Source organism: Haemorhous mexicanus, chromosome 5 (assembly GCF_027477595.1).
Source record: "Haemorhous mexicanus isolate bHaeMex1 chromosome 5, bHaeMex1.pri, whole genome shotgun sequence".
Taxonomy (NCBI): Eukaryota; Metazoa; Chordata; class Aves; order Passeriformes; family Fringillidae; genus Haemorhous; species Haemorhous mexicanus.
The window spans coordinates 69,182,563-69,200,252 of NC_082345.1; the positions used below are offsets into that span (position 1 = coordinate 69,182,563).

The window sequence follows — 17,690 nt, forward strand, 5'->3', positions numbered from 1 at the left end:
TAATCCTGTAGAAAAGGAGGCTCAGGGGTGATCTTATCTCTCTCTCTAACTACCTGAAAGGAGGCTGCAGCCAGGTGGGGGCTGGACTCTTCTCCCAGGCAATAAGGGACAGGAGGAGGGGAGATGGTCTTAAGGTGTGCTAGGGGAGGTTCAGGTTGGACAGTGGGAGGAATTTCTTCGCAGAAGAGGTGAAGAGACATTGGAATGGGCTGCCCAGGGAGGTGGTGCAGTACCATGCTGAAGGTGTTTAAGGAAGGCCTGGAATGGCACTCAGTGCCATGGTCTGGTTGAGAAGGTGGAGCTTGGTCATAGGTTGGATTTGATGATCTCAGAGGCCTTTTGCAACCTCACTGAGTCTGTGATTCTGTGATTACAGTAGGGTCCAGCAAAAGGTCTGGATGCTGTAGCACAGGGACAAATGTGCCCTTTCACAAGCATCTTCTGTGCCCACATAGCACCCAACATGCAGGGCCAGCTCCTCCTGCCTGGACACTGCTGGATGCAAAGCAGATGCAAAAGCACTTTTTGCAGTGATTTTTTTTGCAGCCATCCTTGGGGGAATCATTCCCCAGGAAGCCTCAGGTGGCTTTGGGTACCCAGTGCTTTCCACAGCTACAAGCTTAAGAAAAAGTCAGAGCACCATGGCTGCTCAAAAGAGGCAAAGCCCACAGAAAGCTGGGTTATGTTCATGACTTTAGAGTGGGCTGGCATCCTCAAACACCCCTTAGCAATGCTGTAGCCACAATTATGGTCCTTAAGCTGCTGCCAGTGGTGCCAGGGCACTTGGTTGAGGAAGGAGCAGTGAGACAAAAGCTACCTGCTCCCATTCAATTGCTCAAGCTGCCACTGAGGCACAAGGAGCAGAATGGAGAAACAGCCCTGTCTGTATGGATACCCATCCACAGGGACCGTGCAGAGGATGCTGGGTTTGTCATATTTATGTAAAAATAAATAAAAAATCTCTTTAGGCTCTGTTTCAGATGAAGACAGGGGTTTGGGCAGGCCAGTTCAGTCTAAATGCCCCTCTTCCCTTGGAGGCAACCAGAGGCCACTGCAGATTGCACTGGGGGTCAGCCACAACCTTCAGAAAACTATGGAAAAATGCACTGTGTCCACCATCCTTTGTCAAAACACCAAATAACAGCCTGCCAAAGGTGGTAAATATTCCATGGAAGGCACAGGAGGCCACAAAGTGCATGTTTTATCAGTGCCCAGTCCTACATTTGCATCTGGCAGGATCATGCTCTGCACCCAGAGCCACTGTGAGTTTTCAGCATTAGCATTGTGCCTTGAATGCATTTTTCACCCCATCTCCACATTTCTAGAGATGTCATTACAGAGGACCTGGTTTTATTATTCAGCAGCAAATCAATCCAGCTATGCTGAGCACAATCCAATTATTGCTTGTAGTTACAGTAGGCTGAAGAAGTCATAAATAAATGAGCATGGTATTTAACATTTCAGTGCCACCAAAAGCACCCAGACCCCTGTTGGCTCTGTGAGAATGGCTTGGTGTAGGGAGGATTTTTGGCAGCCATGGCAGGGCAGCACCATCAGAAGGCAGGTTGTGGGCACCATGAGGGCCCAGAGAATTGCAGGATGATTGAGGGGTAAATGCAGGTGCCTGTATTCTTTTGTTTCCCAGCATGAAGGTCAGCAGGGGCCTCTTCCTGCTCCTCTCGTGCTCACCCAGTGGGAGCAGAGTGAACTTGTGTCAGTCCATGGGTGCAGGAAAGCCAGGAAAAGGTGCTTTGTGAAACCCCAGACAGCTCCCAAGGGGACAGGGCTGAATGCTGGGCTCACTTCCCTTCTCTTACCACCATTCCCAAAGCATCCCAGATGTTTGGTTTTGGGTTTCAAACCTTATTTTGAGAGGGTTTGTGTTGTTCAGTGGAAATAAAGCCTCCTGTAGTATACCAGTCACTCATTACCTCATTAGCACAATGATGTATGAACAGCCACACAAGCACAACGAAGCTCAGCTGCAATATAAACACAGTCACTCCTAAACTGACTCATTTAAAAAAGTATTCCTTACATCTGGCTTTCTTTTGGATTGGTTTTTCCCCTTCTCTTCTCTTCTTTTCCCCCAGACTGCTTTCCTACTTCTAACTTCACTTGTCCCAGTTTGTGCAAGCTGTCACAAGTGCTGCAAGGAGGGAAGGTGTCCCCAAGCACAGAGCCTGTGTCCATGTCTGTGTCCCTCTCCATCCCCAGTCAAAGCAGCCCAGAACCCTGCCCATGCTGTGATAGTGGTGAGGAGGATGCTGGTGTTTAACTCATTTATATTCAACTGTAGGGTCAAATTATTTTTTCTAAGCTATTGCTATTATTGTATTATTATTATTATTATTATTATTATTATTATTATTATTATTATTGTTGTTGTTGTTGTTGTTGTTGTTGTTGTTGTTGTTGATGATGTTGTTGTTATTTGCTGTTTCTGCCAGGGAGTGTATAAAAATGACATCTGCAATTCTGCACCCTCCCTTTATGTGATTTTGTTCCTGGTCACTTGGTTGTGCAGAAATCAGTTTTCTTCACTAGTTTGGAAAAAAGCAAGTGAAGCATCAAAGCAGGTGGCAGCTTCTTGATTCTGTTTGTCAGAAGCAGCAAGCTGTCCTCAGCCATCCAGCAGTTTAAGGATTTTGTTTTGAGGGAATAAAAGGATGAGAGGGAAATGGGGCATTTCCTATGCATTGCCTTGTTTATTTGCTTGGGCTTGCTTGTTTCTCTGTGAGAGGAAACCAGCAGGAAAAATAATTTCTAGTGAAAGCCATGAAAAGGGAAGACTTCCAGATTTCCCTCCAGATATTTTGCACAGCTCTACATAAAGTATTTAGTAAGCTGCTACTGAAATCAACTCCTCTCAAGGGTTGTTCTTGCCTTCCCTGACAGCAATAGAATGGCATCCTATGGGGTCTCCACTCTCCAGGTCTGAGTGTTGGCTGTATTTTAGCTGAAATAACCATCTGAAACATTGAGAACTGACATCCTTGTTCTTTGGGGGAGCCTTCTAATGTTGCTCTCACTCCCATGGATACAGGGCATGGAAAGCCACAAGGACCAGCCACATCCTGATCTCCAGAGCTTTTCCCATGGGGTTGAAAAGCAGAGCAGTGGCTGCTGCACACTGTCCCAGTTGCTCTAGAAAACCAAAGGCTAGAGCACACTGCACACAGATCCAGTGCATCATCCTTAAAAGTTAAAATCTAGTGACAAGACTCGAAAAACCTTCCTATTTCTCGGCAGGCTGGAGCCCAGAGGCCTGAATTCAGAGGTCATGAGATCCCAAACTTGACTCAGGAAGTGGCAGCAGAAGGCAGCATATTTCTGTGGACTGGCACAACCCTCAGACTCATCTGTAGGTCTGCTCAAAATCTGAGTATGTGTGCTCTTCCTGGAAGCTTTATTTATTTTTGCCTTGGTGGAAGCACCCAGCCCAGCCCTGGCAGCTGCAGGAACAGTGCTATAAGGGCTCTGGGAATAACCACAGAGACAACCTATGTGATCACACTGGAAAAACCCACCATTCACCACCAATTATCACACTCTAGGTCTCAAGAGAGGCTACAATTATTCCCTGCTCCAAGTCTAGAGCAAATCAGCATTTTTCCAGTAATTGCAGTGTAGTAACTATTGTAGATGTTGACTTTTTAATAGCAAACACTGCTCAAGCATTAGATTTACAGCCATGTTAGTTAGCTTTAGTGACTTGGGAATCAATTACCTTGCTGTGGAACATGACCAAAGATTATAGGGTAGCCCATGTAATAATTTACACTGCCATCTAGGAGGGAAACTGCACCTTCAGTGTTTCACATAGACAGACACCCTGTTTGCACAGCAATAACTCCAGTAATAACAGCCATAAAAAGGGAAAAGGGGAAAAGCAGTGACTACCAAATAGGGGGAGATGTGTGTAGAGAACACTGGGAGGTGCTGGGAACTTTGCCATTCTCAATTATTTTTCAGAGTGGTAATGGTGGCAGCATTTAGTTAATGACTGTGTCTTCCCAGTTCAGCTCACTTGGGTGGATGCTGCACAGCCCTGCCCAGGAGAAGGCTTGTCCCAGCCCAGGCTCTGGGACACAGCCACAGTGGGTGTTGTGCCATCAGCAACACAAATCTCACTGCCAGCCCTCACTCCCTCACTTACAGCTCGCCCTCTTGGTTGGTGCCAGCACTGCTGATTTCCAGGATCAATTTTCTAGGCAGCATTTTGCCCATTTTCTGCCCAACTCTCTGCTCCCCAGCACTTGTTCCCACACTTGACTCTTTTATCCCACATGGGGCAGGAAAAACTGGTGCCTATTTCTCCAGGTCCCTCTGCACAAAGAAATGATCTTTCCTTTAACTCCTTTGAAACAAGACCACCCAGGTCAGCTTTTCAGTCTGTGTCTCCAAGCAAGTTATGCACAAAGACCATTTAATTAATGTTTTTCCTCCTGCAACAAAGTTGCTGCTGTGACCCTTTAACTACTGGCTCTGTTCATCTTTCTCTCATTTATTTCCCATTTATTTCAGTCCTCCCTTCACATGAAGCTGGCAGCTGAGCTTTTGGAAGCATCCAAGTACAGCAGTCATGAAACAGCAACCAGAAAAACTATATGAAAACTGGTTACTGTCATTATAAAATGAACTAGGACAGAGTCTTCCATATTCATCACCATACCATATTCATCACCACAGAAATATTCATCACCATACAATAAAAAGTGTATAGTAATATATCAGACAATTCCCTTGACTCTAACCAGCAGAGCACACTCCATTTTCAAAATTACTAGGGTTCAAAAATATTTAAAATAATGGAATTATTTAAATGCATAGAATTGGATTCTATTCTCCTTCACCTTCTGGATTCAGCCCAGAAAAGCAGGTCTTCAGAAAAATGTCATCTCTCACGAGATTTGGCAGCCTGGCACTCTCAGACCGTGAGGTCACTGTCACTGCAGCTGTCTCTGGGAGGAGGAGGAGGGGCAGAAGTGTCTGACTGCCAGCCAGGGGACAGGAAAATTAGCATTGCTCCAAACGAGGAGCCTGAGCTACAGGCTCAGGGAGACAGCATCACTGCCCCTCTGAGATGGTCCAAATCCTACAGGGATGTGTGACCCCACTCCAGCCACCTGCCCATCAGGTGGGGACATGCAAGCCAGGGTCCCCAGAGAGCAGCACAGCCCTGCACCATCCACAGTGGTGGATCCTCAGCAATCCTGTGCAGACAAGGCACAGGAGAACCTTTCATCACCCCTTGTTACAGCTTGAATATGCAAAGGATAATGTACAAATGCATGAACTCCAGTGCAGGTGTTTGTCCCAGTTTTAGAGGTGCAGTTTATTTGTATTTAGTTGCAATTAAGCAGTGATTGCAAACATCAGGGACTGTGGGGCATTTGGGTTTTATTTCCTCTCCTACTCCCATGCAGCTTTCCAAGAGAATTGCTGCAGAAATTCTTGTTTTGCCTGAAAAGATATATTTCACTAGCCATGACTGTTTTAGCCTGTTCAATTGCTTTAATAACAACCCTTCCAACACACTTAATATTAAAGTGTTTTCAATGTACTCAAATTCTTATCAACAGAGTGCAGTCACCATCACTGTGCTCTGCAAAGCCAAACCACAAATATTAGTGAGTTTGTTGTATAGCTTAATTGCCAGGTATCCTTTCTGACCAATGGAATATGCTGCTAGAGCTAATCTGAATAGAAATTCTTACCATATTTTGAATGAAACAAGCCCAAAGAGTCATTGCAAAAGGCATCACTTTAACTATAGCTGATTTGTGTTTTATGTCTGAAATCTCTATTCACCTCTCATGGTTTAATGAGTTACACTTCACACTTTTAGGACAGAGAGAAGCATGTAATGATTAAACTCAGATTATAGGTGAAGATAGAGGGAAAATACAAGATGAAATGTCACTGAGAAATAGGTGGGAGAGAATAAATTCAACTGTAATCACAACCTTTTCCATCTGAAAAAGAGGCACGTGGTTTTCCTTAGCCCAAGGACTGCAACAACACTACAGAACTGCAGAAACTACCATTATAGCAGCCATCAGGTACTGGGGGTTTGGGAGCTGAGAAGTTCAGGGGAGCCCATCAGTCTTCAGAAACAAAATAACTCCTGTTTCTCACTGCCAGCAGTCAAGGTGGTCATGGGGAAAAGGTGCTACTACAGTGCAAGTCCCACATCTCACCTCTGAGGTAGTGTCAGACAGGTTGCAGATGGTCTCAAAGTGGGGATTAGATGTATGATGATGACTTTTTATGAATCAGCACTGATCCACCCTTTCCTGCAGAAATGGAGCAGGGGATGACAGGCTGAGTGATGAGAGCATTTTTGAAGCCACAGCAACAAGGGTAAGATGTTCACCCTTTTAATGCAGAGGCTCTGTGGTTTGAGACCTCCCCAGGACATATGAATTTCAGCTTCTCATCTCTTATTTTTGGGGGAAAATATCTATGCCACTTATCCAACAACCTCAAAAATGTCTGCAAGGACAGCCATGAGATGAAAGATAGAAAGAGTCCCCTAAGAGGCATCAATACTCAACTCCTGTGTCCCAAAGAGCAGCAAGCAAGGACTGCTGAGTCCCATCACTGGGACACTTCCAGGCTCTCCTGCCCTTCTCAGGGCTGGTCTCCAGCAGCTCTGGGTCTGTGTGTCCCAGACTTAGACATCCCAGGGACATCCCAGGTTGGTGCAAACCCTGCAGACCCCGGGATGCTCAGAAACCAGACCACCACTGTCTGTGGAGAGGAAATGAGCAGCATTTTGTGAAGGGAACTAATCAAACCCTTCAGTCTCCTTAGCTGAGGGTTAACAGTCTTTGTAATGACCACCTTGGACAGGGTATCAGGAGAGCTGGGGTTTTTCCTGGTGTGCCTCAGTAATGAAAAGGAAATAGTTTTCAGATGAGCAATAGAAGCCCATGCTCCCAAAGACATCAGATAGGCAGCAATCAGACTCAAGTTAAACAATAAATCAAGTAACACTGAGCCTTTGCTTTAGCAGAGCACCATTATGGCTGGTTCTGTGTTTATTTAGAAGAGATTAGCCCATTTTAAATGTTTTCATATTAAATGTAATTTGGGTGCTTGTTATTGACTGGGTCTAAATGCAAACATTATTGGTCAGATAAATATTTTCTGACATACAAGATCTGTTCACTGCACTTTTATGACACGAGGCCTTACTTGCTCCAAGATTTATTTTCTATTCCCTTCCTCTCTTTGTGGGGATTGCTTCATAAAGATTAAAAAAAGTGTAAAGTAGAAATCACTGATAAAACTGTCAGAAACGGAGCAGCCTTTGTTAATCACCGATTCATTAGCTGGGGGAAGAAGAGGGGTCTCGAGCCAGCACAAAGGGTTTGGTGTCACAAGGCCTGTGATTTATTCCTAAGTCTGTCTCTCCCCCTCTCTCTGTGCCCAATTGGGTACAGGATCTTACCCAGGTAAATTGATCTCTCCATGACTCCATTTTCCCATCTGTTCAACGGAGGAAATGATCTTGCCTCACAGAGGTAGTGAAAACTTTCAATAAGAAAAGGTTACCTGAGAAACCACACCTGCATCTGAAATTAGGCTACCCCCTACTAACACCTACAGGAGCTTTCCCTGGGATTTTTGGTGGGCAAGAAATGGAGTAGAGAAAAACACTTAAGGGAATAAAATAGTTTGGCCAAAAAGTAACAGAAATTGGAAAGCAAGCTTACAGTACTTTTTATTTCAATTGCTAAAATTGTCATTCTACTGTGTCACTTGAGTATCTCCTGAGCCCTTCTTTTAGGTTGCAGTTATGTATTGAAACATTGTCTGAGTGGCTTTTTATTTTTGCTACGTTTGTTTAGAAAAATCTTTTCATAATTATTTTGATGCCATTTTGAAATGTTCTCAGGATTTTCTGCAAAATGTGAAATAGAAAGCTTTTCCAACGGGTGTAAGTTTTGCAATCCTCAGTAGAAGGCAGTGTAAAACTACAAAAATATTCTTCAAATCTGAAATCATGCAAAGTACAAAGGCTACTTCAGTACAAAAAGCCAAACAAATGAGAATGGGTTTGATTTATTCCTTCGTGCAAAAAAGAGTAGTACTTCATTATGTAGCTCAGTGCCAGAAGTACTTGTAGGTTTTGCCTAACAGGAGGCACATTTTTGGGCTTGGCTCTCTCAGCTGATTCATTTGATGTCCTTCACAATTACCTGAGCTGCCTTTTGGCATCAAAGAAGGCTTCTGGCTGTCCTTCACCAGCACCAGTCAACTGCAGCATCTGAGGAAAGCGTGGGGGAGAATGATTTTGCCTTTTTCCAGCCTTGTTTTCAGGTCCTTGCCATTCACTCCCCATCTGCTCAGCAGTTCCCCTGCATGGATGAGGTTGTTCACTTGCCTTTGGATGAAAGAGGTTTTCTCTTACTAGTAGCATTTTAATTCTGCCTTCACTGGAGCCATGCTGGTGGTCTGAGAGCATCTCTCCAGGTCTCCCCCAACCAAAAAGTGCTCTCTGCCAGCACCATAAGCATCTTCTGGAGCTCCTGCTCCTCCCCTGGGGAAAAGGCCTCTCCATCTTCCACCACCACCAATCCCTTTTTATGGGTGGAAGAGGACCCTGCCATGTCTGCTCCTTCCTGCACTGACTTGCTTTCAAGCCATTTCAGGTGAAAATGGCAATATTCTGTGAATAGGAAAAGTTTCTGAGGCAGAGCTTCGCTCAGCTCTGAAGAAAAGAGAAGCACGTGTCCCCTCTACCCCACGGGAGAAGGGATTTGTGAGGACTTGACCTCCATCAAGGAGGGGAATCCCTCATCCCTCCTATTCCTCCTGCAAGGACAGGCATGGCTCACAGCACGTTCCTTCAGGAAGATTTCCTTCTTGCTCCTCAGTCCCAGACCCAGGTGGGTGCAAAGAGGAAGGAACTGAGGATTGTCTGCTGTCTCCAGCATCACTCCACTGAGTCCTGGGTGACCCTGGGGGAGCTGGTGGCACACCCAGCTCCTCTTTGGTCCCTCATGCACACTTGAGCTGTTTGCTTTGTTTGGCCTCTCGGATGCCAGGATTACCCAGAGCTAACTGGGACACAGGCGACTTACACGTGGCTCCTGTCCCTTTCCACAGCAGCCCCAGGCTGGAGCTGGAGGCAGCAGGCAGGATTTGGCAGCCCAGGGTCATGGCACCAACCAGCTGGAGTTGGCTTGTCCCCACCATCCCTTCCAGCTGCCTCGTGGGGACCCAGCTTTGCTTCCCTGCGCAATAATCCTGCCAGCATGCACTTCCCTTGCCTAATGAAGGCAGGATTTATTGCACCAGCTCTCTGGGAACGTCGAGGTCTGCTTCCTTCCCTCTTCAGCTCTCTGAGACCCTTTAAGTACAGTCTGTGTGAAAATTAATCAGATGCCCTGGAGGCTTATTTTGTCCAAAGCTAAAGTCCTGCTTCTCCCTTTCCCCCCCGCCTTTTGTGCCCCAATTACTTAAGGGATTGTCCTGGAAATTAATGAAAGCATGACAAGGAATAACACCCACAGTTCATCTCAGAAGGGAAGTGTTTCTATGAAAGGCTTAACTGGAAACATCTCGTGGCTCACCCAGCAAACCTGGAGACCTTCCCAGTCGGAAGCACACTGTGCCATGGCAGCTGGTGTTGCACGTGCCCTATATCCCATGGTTTAGAGGTCCAGATTCAGTTATGAGTCAAGTCCTGCTCTGAGCAATTGCATTTTGCTTTTTTGAATGAGATCCCTGTGCCTTCCACCTGGTTTCCAAAGTCCCCAGCACGAATTGTCACAAGGTCACAACTCTTCAAAACCTGTTATGGAGGAAAATGGAGTGATGGGACAGGCTTGGTGGTGGTACACGTAACCCTCCATCCCTTTTTTGCTGGCCCTGGTCCATGGAAGGGGGTGAGGGCAGTCTGGTGGCTTAGGTGACCAACTGAGGCCTATTCAGTGTATGGAGGACACAGATTGTTTCAGATGATAAGAGGTGACACCATTGCTTCTTCTCCAGCCAAACTACATCAGAGCTCATGAGCAGTAGGACATTTTATACTATGAATTTCAGAGGGACCATGTGAATTAACCCACAGTCTAACCTGACATTTCATTTTCTAGGTCTGGCTGACCCTTGTCATGGCTACAATAAGTCAGCTGCATTGATTTACAGGGAAATTTGTATGCCTAACAGTTTATATCATCTCTGGAAATGGATTTCAGCTCCCAAGTTACTCAGGCCCATGTTGCTTTTTAAGTTTTGAGGCTTTTTAATCTTTTACTGCCACTCAAATACTATGAGTTAAGGGTTGTGCAATCAATGAGAGTTAGGCCATTGAACACCTCCCACAGGGAGGCAGGCAGTTAGACACCTTCAGCAAATCCTGAATGTCCTTTGAAAGCATTTTCCTCACCTTCCATGGATTTCAGATGTGCCATATGGGGGAAATGGCATTGACTTCTGTAAAGCACAGCACCTCTTACAGATGCAAATCATGGAGTAAGTGTGAATATTACTTCATGACATGACATCTCCTCCAGCCCGTTAGTGCTAATTAATGCAGTTCTGGGGGTAGACAGTATTCATTAAGCTTTTCTGAAACTACTAGAAATGTTCATGTAACAGCTCACACATTCTGATGGCACCCACAGTCCTATCACCACGTTCCCTGTAAAGTATTTTGGTTCTTTAATCTTTGCTAACGAGAGTGGGAATGAATTGTCAACAGTAATTCTCCAGCACAAGGCCATGGTGTTTCCTCCTAGCTTTATTATCAGGAGCCAAGACAAAGGAATCAGCATGTTTTTATTGTGGCACAGAGGCCTCTGCTTGCTGGAAGCTGGATTTTGTGTATGTCAAAGTTAAATATATGGGTTGTTGTTCAGTTTTTGGGGCTTGCCATGATAGGAACCAGCTTGGAAGAAGCATGGCCATTCCTTGCTTCTCATCATTGCAATGACAGCAGCTTTGCTGCCTCCAGACTGGATGTTTGCTACCAGGGTGTGTTGTTTGTGTAGTGCCAGCTCCAGAGACTTTGTGAGATTATGGAATTTCCTTGAAGAAAAAGACTTTTGCTGCTGCTGGTGAATTATAACTGGGAAAATTGGAGAGGAATGGGCATGAGATGAATGACTTTTTTACCAGGGAAGAAACCCAGATCTGGCCACTTTTTCTAGGAAAGAAGGGTGCAATGAATAAATGAGAGGACCTGGGGCAAAACCCTTGTCCAGTTCTGGGGAATAACCACTCTTTCTGGTTGAGTAATCATAATCAGCTCTTGGCAAGGAAATACTTCACTGTCTTTCCACGTTATAAGAAACAGCTCCCATTTCTAAGTTCTGAACTGTTAACTCCACCAGGTACCTGGAGGATCTTATCTTCACTACCCATGAGCAACACTTGCCCAAAAGGATGTCTTAACATTTCCTGCAGTGGTGGGAGATATTCCTGCTACATTTCCTTTATCCATCTTCACTTAGACAAGCAACTTATTTTTTATTACAAAAGTTGCTTCATGTGGGAAGGTGATTTTTCCTTGCTAGTTCTAATCAGGGTCAGGACTGAATCACTGCTGGGGTTCATGCTCTTCTTCAGCACTGCAGACAGAACCTCCTTGAGATATGTTGTGTCCTCTGCTGAAGGAAAGAGAAGAAGAGCATTTGGGAGGCAACTTGAAGTTTGACTTTTTTCTGAAATTAGCAGGTTTAAAATTCCAGGAGGTTTTGCAGTTTGTGTTCTGGTGGTTTGCCCCTCAGCAGCTGGATGTACACGTGGATGAGATGAACCCATAACTCCACAATCTTTATCCTTGCAATGGAGCCATGGGCAGCCTGCATTCCCTGGAGCAGGGATGGAGACCTTTGCTGCTTCTTGCCCCTCTGTCCTGACCTTGGGATTGCCTCCAGAGCAGGGCTGGGCCACCTCAGCTACTTGGTCTTAACCCTCAGGAGCCAGAGGTCAGAACTGCCTCAATATTTACCCCCTTAATCAAAGCCATCCCCTTGGGTGGAGTGAGCTGGGGGATGAGTCTGCCTGGGCTGCATATACAGCTCTGTTTATGCCTGTGCCCTTAAAATCAGGAGAGGGAAGTGTGCTCTGCTCTAGCATTTGGTTGTTGTATCCAGAAGGACTTTGCAGCCCACTGGCCCCTTTATGTCCAGAGAGTACATAAAGACTCATGGTCTTGACTTTGAGTCTGACACCAAATCAAAGCCAGCACCACCCCCAGTTAAAATGAGACATTCTGCTCCTTCAGCACCACCATGTCAGGAGAGTGACTTTGTCATCTTTGTCATCCTTCTGCGGGGCAAAGAGGGAAATTCCCTGTATTCCATGTAAGCTCTAGATCCACCCTCACCATGAGCATCCTCGTGGCGGCAGGAATGCCAGCTGAAAACAAATGAAGTTTGTGTGGAGCTCACCTCCACACCTCCCCTCCCAAAGTAAACCTCTCCCAGCCAGTCTGCTCCAGAGCATGGCACAGCAGCTGCCTCTGGCTTTTACCCAGTGAGAATAACTCCAGTCCCAGAGAGAAAATCCTGATGGAGGGACAAGGCAGTGGAACAAGCCAGAGCTTTAACCACAGGCGTGGTTGCTTCATGGTGTGGGTGCTTCATGCTGTGCATGTTTAAATCAATAAATCAGCACTTTTTGGAGGCCCACACATACTGTCTTTCTTGACTGATGTAATTATTTAATAGTGACACCCTTGCATGAGGGCTACTGTATTGCAATGTGCAGAGATGTTCTATTGCTGGGCAGCATCCCCACTCTTTTACACCATCACGAGCTGCACCCTTCACCCAGCCAAGACCAGGGTGGGAGGGAGGCTGCTCTATTTTCCAGGGCTTCAGCCTGGCAGGAGCTGCTCTGTCTCCAGCCCCACGGGTCCTCGGGGCCCGGGGCTCTGCTCGGAGCATCCCCGCTGCTCTCGCCTCTCTCCGTTATCATCCCAAGGTGTGCACGCGTGGCCAGGGGGGTGAACACCGCCGCCCCGAACCCTTTCTCCCCTTTTCATCCCTTCATCCTCCTCCCAGAGGGGGAGCCCAGATGTTGGCAGGCCCGAGCCAGGTTCATCTGCTTCACATGACCCAGCGCCAACTGCTGCTCGCTGCCCTCCTCCCTCCTTCCTCCTCTTTCCTCCCCCTCCTCCTCCTCCTCCTCCTCCCTCCCCGGCTCCAGCCTCGCAGCCTCGCAGCGCGGCAGCGGCCGCGCAGGAGCCGGGCGCCGGGGGCCGGCGGGCGGGGAAAGGGAAGAAGAAGGGGGAAAGGAGGGTTCCGGCATCCCGGCAGGGAGGATGGGACGGCCGTAGGAGCGGCCGGGAGCGGAGGGCAGGGCCGCGCATCCCGCGCACCCCGCGGCGGAGGGGCGGCGATGGATGCGGGGCGGTAGAGCCGCGGCCTGGAGACGCGGTGCGGCGGGGATGCGCTCGTCCCGGGCTCGGAGCTGAGGGGCCGCCGGGGCCGCCGAGGCAGCGGAGAAGGTAACGGGGTCTTTGTCTGCCGAGGGGAGGCGAGGCGAGGCGGGCCGGGGCTCCCCTTGCAGCCCCGGCCCCCGGGGAAAGCCCAGCCGCAGTGTGCGGGCTGCTCCACGCCCCCTCCCTCCATTTACCTCAAACGGAGAGAAATGTGGGCAGCAGCTGCTTTGCCTGTCCTTTCAAAAAAAACCATCCCCAGCCCCGAGCCCTTGGATTCGGTGGGCGAGTAACGGAGCCGAGCGCGGCGGCGGGGGAAGGAGACGGTGTGTGGGGGGAGAGAAGCCGGTGCTGTGATTCCTTCCCCCCTTCCCGAGCAATCTGGCTGCCTGTCCCCACTGACTGCCAAGATGGACTGCTCCTTCCCTTCCCAAATGGCTGCAGCAAGTTTAATGCAGAGCCGGGGGCTTCGCTAAGGGGAAAGCCCCCGGCTTGTTTTTCCTTTCCCATGCGCACCTTTTCCTGAGTCGGGAATAAAAAAGTTGCTCCAGATTCAGGGCTGGAAAAGACAAATGTGCATAGCTCTGCTTCCAAACTGTGCCCGTATGGGAGTGCATCTGCACGCCCTGCAGACTGGCTCGGCGTAAGGAGGGTTCTTGGCCGCATTGTTACCCGCTGGCTGCTGGGGAGGGCGGCAGAAAAGTTGTTTCAAACCTCTCCATAAAATTTCCAGGAGAGACAATTGTTTCTAATAATAGCCCTGGCAGCGGTTTAGCAATACAGCACACACAGATGCTGAGCTATCTAGCAAATCTCTCGCAGGCAAGTGAGGTCGCAGGGAAAGCTGAACTCCCAGCTTGTTGGTTTGGTTTGGGATTTTAGAACGTTGTCCTGAACAAAAACGCCGGCACCGCTCGCCCTTCCAGCGGCGAAGGGGGTGTGGTGCCTGTGCCGGCGCGCTGCACTTCATGGGCTCGGCTGAACCGGGCTTTCCCCGTGCCTCGGGAATCGGGAGAGGCTGGATCCCGGCTCTGCCCAGCTCCAGCTGGATATCGGGGGGTCTCGGAGCCGCTTCCTTCCAGATTGGTGCCCGGGGGCTGATGAGCATCCCCCCCCATGCATGGAGGGGTCTGTTACGGGAGAGGGTGTCTGTGCCATCTTCCCTGCCTGGAACTGCCTGCCAGGCACCAGAGAATTCCCGAGGGAGCTAAACCCCTCCGGCTGATCCCTTTCTCCCTGGGGTGATGGCAGGGGGCCCGCTGGGGGGCTGCCTGCACACTCACTTGGACCGTGATGAGCCCTGGCCGGGCTCAGCGTGGTGGCTCGGAGCTGCTGGGCTCGACCCTCCTGGCACAAGTTACAGGCAGCCTGTTCTCTTCCAAATATTAATGTTTGGAAGGTGGTTTTAAGCATCAGTGCCAGGCAGGTATGTGCCACACTCTGCAGGAGGGCGAGCTCCTTGTGGGGTGGTTTCTGCAGCCCAGCTGTGCTGCTGAACAAGGGGCTGTGGCAGAAGCATGAGGAGGCTAGGATTTAATGCTTCTTGGTACAAGAGGGGATATTTTGAAGGGTCTTCTGCTCAGTACCACCTTGTGCTGCTGCTAAGGTCAGCTGTGTCCCTCAGAGGACCAGACAGGCTGAAGGAGTTGGCATTGCCCATCCATCATGCTGTGTGATCAGTTTCCACAGAAGGGAGAAGTGCACCAGTGGAGCAGAGCATGTGGATTTATGCATGTGAAAAATAAGCATTTTGTTCTTCAGTGAATTTTTCTTCTAAATGCCCAGGCTAAAAATATGGGATCTCTCATCCTGAGCATAGATGCACCAGTGAGCCACTCACAACCCTTTTGGGCAAGCTATTCTTGTCTCCTTGTAGACTGTTTCTGGTGGTCCTGTTGTTGCATGTCTGAAGTGGTTATTGCATTAAAAATGCAACTTGATATTTGAAGATATCTGTGGTCACAGCATTGGGTTGCTCAGGGCCCTACAGCAATGCAGCATCACTTGGTGCAGAGAGATCCTGTCAAACTGTTTAGCCAGGTCAAGAGCTTCAGCTAGTGCACTGGGTGCTGTTAAGAGGGACATAAGCCTGGGGAAGTCTTCCCAAGTCATGGAGTCTAGTCCCACACATCACAGGTAATAAGAGTGGTACATATCCCCTTTGTTGCTACTGTACTGTGTAGTAGCAGAAGGCTTGAATCAGTTTTGAGTGAGGCTTAAGAGCAAAGCCAAAGTAAAACTGCAGGTGTGGATGAAGGAGAAAATGCTTTGTTAGGGAGAGCTGGAAAGGGGCTGGGCAGTCACTGAAGTCTGAAGCTGCAATCTGTTAGCACTGTGAAGGAAGGGTCATGCACTGCAAGGGGGGTGACACGTGGGGAAGGTATTAAGGAGCGTGTTGATCCAGCATTAACCAAATTTGGGGTCAGGGCTTAGTGGTGTCCCCTGAAGAAGCAGAAAGGCTCTGTATGACCCATTTCTTGTGAGCTGGATTGCTGGGACAAGCAAAGGCTGCTGTGATGCACAGGGCAACACTCAGATCTCAGGAAACTTGGGTGTCTTTAACTCAAAACTCTCTGTGTTTGAGGAAATCAAGGTTTCTGCTACTCTGAGCTGCACCCAGAATCTTCATCTAGGTGGGAGCCATATCACAAATGCCCATCTCTTGGGAAGCTATGGGGTCAGCCATAAGAGCAGGTAACTGTGGCTCCCAGGGATCCCTTTGCTTCATCACAGGATGGGGTGCACAGCTGGCTCCCAAGGTCACTCAGCAATGCCAATCTCCAGCCATCCTTGCTGGCTTGCTCCTTCCAGCAGCTGGAGGAGAGAATTGCCCTGCAGCCCCAGAGCAAGCAGAGCACAGCAGCCCAGCAGGCAGCAAGGTCTGACAAGGTTAAGCTGTGATGGAATTGCTTACAAGCCTCCTCCAGCTCCAAATCCCAGGTTGTCCCAGCCTCTCTCAGGTTCCCTAAGCCAGCAGTGCATTGCCCAGCATGGCCTCAGGGACCACTGCAGCTGACAACATCCACTGATATTTCTTCTGCCCCCAGACTTATAAAAACTCAATCCCTAGCCCTCCTGTAAATCTCAGTATGTGCCATGTCCTAGAAAGCCAGAATTTGGTGAGGCTGCACAATGAGCTAGAGCCCCTGTCTTCTTTTCTGGGGATGAACCTTGTCAAGGACCAAAAATGACTTTGATTGCTTTTCTCTCTGATCTGACACTGAGAAGGGACCCCAGACAGATATTTGATCAGTTCTGAGCTTCTGGGAGCACTTTCATGTTGATGAATTGCAAGCACACAAGTTTTGATCTTGTCTCCTCTGCTCCAAGTCACCTTTGCACCCCACCTACTCATGAGTCGATGTCAGCCTGAAGATTTACTCCTTTACTCCTTGCCTGGGTTAGCCTCTAGTAGGCTGCCTGCCAGAAGAAACAGAAGACCCTGATGTGCCTCCCCTTCCCCGTGCACCTCTGCTTCGTGGCTGTGTGATACTCCTCTGAGGCCCCAAGTCTGCTGCCAGATGCCCTGGGTGCCTCTCTGTGGGGTGAGGTGGGACTTCAGCCCTTGCCCAGCCTTAAAGTGGAGAGGAGGCCAGAGGAGCTGGAACCATTTGATTTCCAGTGCCACCAACAATGTTCTTGCTTACAGCCCACTTTGCTCCTTTCCTCACAGATAGATAAGACTTCTGCTTTTGTCCTGAGCTTCTCTGGGACATTTTCATGCAGTGTGGAACAGTTGCTGTGTCCCCACACTCAAGAAAAGATCACTAGTGGGCAGCTAAATTATCTTTTCACCCTCTGCCTGCACTGGTGGGATGAGGTGTGATTTAGTGGAGTAATCTTTGGGAAGAGTCATTGAGGCAAAAAAAGAGGTAGGCAAGTTGACTTTTTGTTACTTAAATTCACTGTAAAAAGGTCTAATGAAAATATCCTGGAAAGCTGCAAACCAAAAAGAGGTTGATATTCCCATTTTGGCTAGAGAAATCCTTTTGTATGTACACTTCCACACGTAATGCCTGACATTTTGACAATGGTTGTTGGGCCTGCCAACCCACTAGGCTCAGGCTCTAGTGTTTAGATTATTTATTTATTTTTCTTCTTAGAAGTCTCCAGATCTCCCAATCAAAATAAACCCACCCTTGTTTGGGTTTCCTGGCCATGTGGGATTGAGTGTGGCTGCAGCTGTACCACACACACTGTAAGCACTGCTGGCATCCCATCCTTCCCAGCTGAAGCATTTCATGCAGGGCAGTGCTTTGCAGCTAGTGGAGCAGCCACGGGCTGA

At 48.3% G+C, this 17,690-nt stretch overlaps 1 protein-coding gene across 5 annotated transcripts in view; it reads left to right on the forward strand.

Annotated features, from left to right (window-relative positions):
- FRMD4A (FERM domain containing 4A) overlaps window positions 1-17,690 on the forward strand; it is a 275,296-nt gene that overhangs the window by 117,064 nt on the left and 140,542 nt on the right. The window contains exon 1 of one of the 5 annotated variants that reach the window (XM_059847482.1): window positions 13,347-13,474. The exons of the other annotated variants lie outside the window; for them this stretch is intronic. The gene's annotated coding sequence lies outside the window, so the exon portion shown is untranslated. Of the gene's footprint in view, window positions 1-13,346; window positions 13,475-17,690 lie in introns of those variants that run through there. 5 annotated transcript variants of the gene reach the window in all.